Here is a 4861-nt window from a genome sequence, read left to right on the forward strand (position 1 = left end):
TTTGTTGCAATCCAGGAAGAGAGAAGTAGTGTTTTCTCGTGGGCATATGATTGAGATTAAGTTCCAATTTAATAGAGTTAATGCATTTACTTGCCCTTTGAAAAATGATAATGTTGAGAGGAAGTTCATTCCAGATATGAGCTGCATGAATCTAGAGCGACACATTGTGGAAGACGTGCATATGGTTTAAACTAGATGCCTTCTATGATCATAAAGAAATCATTTCGCTAATATAATTGGATGTGGATTGTTCCTAATTCAAGAAAAGAAATAGATTCTTATGCTGAAAAAGAACAACAACTACAATATCTTGAACTTGTAAATGATTGTGAGCAGAAAAGTAAGGAAACTAATATTCAAGCAAAGGATATATTTAGTCAAGTATCAAAATGGGATGCTGACTTATATATTAAAGTTGATGATGATGTACATGTTAATTTGGGTATTCTTGGGACAACTCTAGCATGAAACCACACGAAAATTGCGTGTTTACGTTGGCTGTATGAAATCAGGACCCGTTCTTGCACAAAAAGATGCCAAATATCGTGAACTTGAATACTGGAAATTTGGTGAGGAGGGAAATAAGTATTTCAAGCATGCGTGTAATGTCCCGTTTAGGGCATTTTTGAATTTTCTCCAGTTTATATTCTTTGCATTATATTTTCTCTGATATCTTCCTGTTATTGACCAGTAATCTTCTCTTCAATATTTGATGGTCATCTAGTTTGTATATCATCACTTCTGAATAAGTATGAACGTCTCCACCTTCTCCTTAACATCCACTACAATTACATTGTGATCTTGTCCAATGAATTTGGTGACTATATTATTGGTTTTGAAGGCCTGCAAATGCTTTAACTTTAATGCTTTTTCTTTGTGCTGCATGTTATGATTAAGGGTGTTGTGATTGACTAAATCATATGAATATCAAATGTATAACTTGTTATCACTGAAAACCATTTCCAGTCATGTAATTGATTGCATGTAGTCCCCTGTCATCTTATTCCATTTGATCTGAACTATTTATACAGAGCACAGAGAGATCATGTTGAATATCCTGATGTGCTTGCTAATGTATATTGTTACTGTCATAGTTCTCTTTACTAATATTTTTATTATTCTCTAATTCCTCTCATGTACTGGAATTGGTCTACCATAACTCTTCCTGTCGTGTTTCTTCCTTATTATATCCTAATATCCTTCTGTGGGTAAAAGACACGACCCTTAGGTATTAATTAGTTTATTTGTTATGTTATAATATATATATATATATATATATATATAATCTCATATATTGCTATTATTATTTACTTTTATATTTATATATTAGTATTGAACTATCATCTTATTAATAAATAAAATATTATATCAATTAATATATTTAAATTTAGTAACCAATTCATTATAATTAGTTACTAATAGTATCTATATTCAAACGTGATAATAGTTAGATATATGTATCATCTATAGATTTATAATGTAATTATAACATATAACATATTATATATTATATTAATAATATCATTATTCATAATACTATTATGTAGTATATTTATTTGTATATTATTTATAATAATATGTAATTCTCAATTATATTATAATATTATCCAATGTAGGTACGTTATAAAATTATTATTTGTGTTTGATATCATTTATAATCAACTTATTTATTTTTTATTACATTACAACTATGCTACAATCTTATATATTGTTTTATATTGTCAAATATATCATTATTATAATGGATTATAATATTATTATTCTTAGTTATCATCATTGTATAATATGTTATTCAAATATTCATATATCCTTAAATTTGGGCTCGTGACAAGTCCGCCCTTCCACAAATTGCTTGCCCTCAAGAAATTCCTAATTTCCACTCAACTTAAAGATCAATGGCGCATTCCTTGATCATTTTTCTTTGGATTATTAAAATAATGATTATGCTAACAAAACTATGAAATATAGAGATATACAATGTATAAATTACTAATGCATAAAATCACAAAGTAGACATGAAGCATACATTAATGCAAGAAGATGCAAAGCAAGCATGAAGTAGACACATAAGTACATGAAAACACAAAGCATACACGATGAAGACAGATGATGCAATGAAGGCACAAAGCATACACGATGCAGACACATCATACATTATTTATTGATTCTTTATAACTTTATTTTTATAATGAAGTAGAGTAAAGGAAATGATTTATAAAATATACTTCCCTAATACGCCTTTTTATCATAGACCTGCAACACAAATAATTATTAGCATATAATAGTCTTAAAGAAAGATGAATCTTGTGGTGATCCTTTTTCTCATTTACGTAATCCTTTGGAAAGAATCAATTGTGATGACCCCTTTTTAATCTTTAACCTGATATTCAATTTTAGGCATAAATTAGGAAGTCACCCAAATTAAACAAACCTATGATTCTTACTGCTATTAAGATATTTGAGGAGCTGAGCATTAAATTAATTTATTGGTTTGTTTGGAAGATTTCTCCTCATAGTGCTAGATCATATTCTCTTATCCTAATTATGATCATTCCGAGACGGTAGAATGACGGTGCAGAGGGCGCATGAAACAAGCTCCAAGCATATCCGACAAGTACTCGAAATTACTCTGCCTTTCCTCCCACCAACTCCCTATCTCAGAATTTCATAATGTAGATGAGAAGATGAGTATTAAATTTAATTTACTTAGTTCATTTGAAAGATTTCTTCTTATAGTACACAAACAACTTTCTCTCTTCTTGTTACAATGCGACTAGACATTTATATGTAATCTCCTAAGATTTGGCAACCTATATATCCATCAACCTTCCAATTCTCCACAAATATGCCAACAAAGATGTTTCCTTGAGATCATGGTTTATTGGACTAGATGTTGAGCATATTGGTAATCAAAGCTTTTGTTGTGGCACTCGTCTAGATTGTGAATGGAAGGCTCAAGCTGGAAATGCTTGTGTGGAATCTTTTGATTAGAGTTGTAGTGGCATCTGTAAATTAGTTGAAAGGATGAAAGATGTGCATCAACGTTGTGGTGAAGGGGATGGGACAATCTGGAGTGCAGTTTTTTAATGTACTTTAGATGTTTGGAGCAGCTCCCATGCATAGATTGAATATGCTAAGGAAAAATGTCCCCAGTCAGAGCATAGCATCAATGGAATCCACAGGTGTAGGGATCCACGTTTTAAGAAGAGGCAACATAATAAAAGTCACGCAAAACAATAAAGAGAGCTGCCTGTGAAGAAAAGGTTTTAAACAAGCCGTGGGATGACTTGACAAGTCAAAAAAGCCCATTCCAAAGCATATAAAAGGGAAATCGCAGTTAAAATGGGCAAGCTCCACACAATAAATAGGCAGCCTCAACATTAAAAAGAACTTAGCCTCACACCAGAGCAATGTAGCCTATGACATCAATAGGGGAACATACATGCAAAAGTAAAACGCATGAAAGACGCCAAAGCCAAGCAGTCGAATACAAAGAAATTTATGAAGCCGCCCATACCTGAACAAAAGAATAGCTCATGTGAGCAAATAGGGGAGTCCATGTTGAATACTGAGGAAGGCGCAGGATAAAGGTGACACACGCCATTAATGGGAGCACATGACATTCAAATGAAGAGGCAACATGTGCAATGAAAAGCCAAGACTAGGCCGCAGGAAGCAGCCGGAAAGAAAGCAAGCATCCACGACAATGGACAAACCACGCAATAAGGGAGACCCCATGTGCAAGAAACTAAAGCCCATGCCATTTTGAAATAGAAAGGGGTATATAAAAATAAAACAAACTCAAGTGAGAAAGTGTTAAATGCTCAAAATATTATAGTCGTGAGGCTGAGATCTCCCTTCATTGACTGTGAAGTTGAATTGGAAAACACCCAATACACCAGAATTGCAGATAGGCATCTAAAGTCTGAGAAGTCAATGGAATAAAGAATAAGAACAAACACATTAATAAGGGCAGAAACATCAAAGGAGTCAAAGATGACATATAAGAAGAAGAGTCAGCAGCTAGAAAGATGAAAGCGCAGAAAATTAGTTCACAAGACATATCCCACATTGCCCATGCGGTGGAAATTTTTGCTATTTAAATACAGTAGCACACAAGATGCATTCTGTATGAAGGTACGAGCTTTTTGGAAGCCACGCTTGTGTGGGGCCCGACTTGGATGTCCATTTGGCATGTGAATCAAAGGTAATTTTAAATAGAACAACAATAATGATGACATGGTGACTTCAAACTCAGGGGCATCCAGATTTCAACACGTGGCAAGATCGATGGCATCTGCAAGCCCACAAGATAGAGTTGCGTGAGGTTTAGATAATGCGGGTAAGCAAGCTACTGCCACATGGCAGTGGGCTCGCCCAGTAATGAGGTGGCATAGACATGCAGATTCAGGGGTGGAGGCATAAGATGCTACCACGTGGCTGCATCGGAGGGCTGGCGCATGCTCGCTTGATAAAGATGCACATTGGTTAGATAATGCGGGAATGCGAGTGACTGACAAGTGGCAACTGGCCTGGGTCGCATGATGATGTGGTGACCCTATCAACAGGTGACGGAGTAGTTGGGAAGCCAATGGTAGCATGCCACGTGGCACATGTCAAGGCTCGGTCAAAGGAAGGTTGACCCAAGGGGCAATATGAGGGCAAAAAATAAAATGATTTTAAAATGTCATTTTAAATTATTTTTCAAAAGGGTGTACGTGCAATATTTTTAAAAATCAAAAGGGGCATTTAACCTAAATTTTTAACTTTAGAGTAATTTAAATTTTTCAAAATTTAAATTTCAAAGAGTGCAAACTTGAAACTTGTAGCAAGGGGGAACTATTTTTCAAACTGATATTCT

General features: G+C 34.3%; 1 pseudogene; it reads left to right on the top strand.

Moving 5' to 3' along the window:
• The first annotated feature begins 240 nt into the window (after positions 1-240).
• LOC149561974 (beta-1,6-galactosyltransferase GALT31A pseudogene) lies at positions 241-3087 on the top strand (annotated as a pseudogene).
• The last annotated feature ends 1774 nt before the right edge of the window (positions 3088-4861 follow it).

The sequence above is a fragment of the Cupressus sempervirens genome, chromosome 4 (assembly GCF_028749045.1).
Source record: "Cupressus sempervirens isolate cs-2001-9-10 chromosome 4, ASM2874904v1, whole genome shotgun sequence".
NCBI lineage: Eukaryota > Viridiplantae > Streptophyta > Pinopsida > Cupressales > Cupressaceae > Cupressus > Cupressus sempervirens.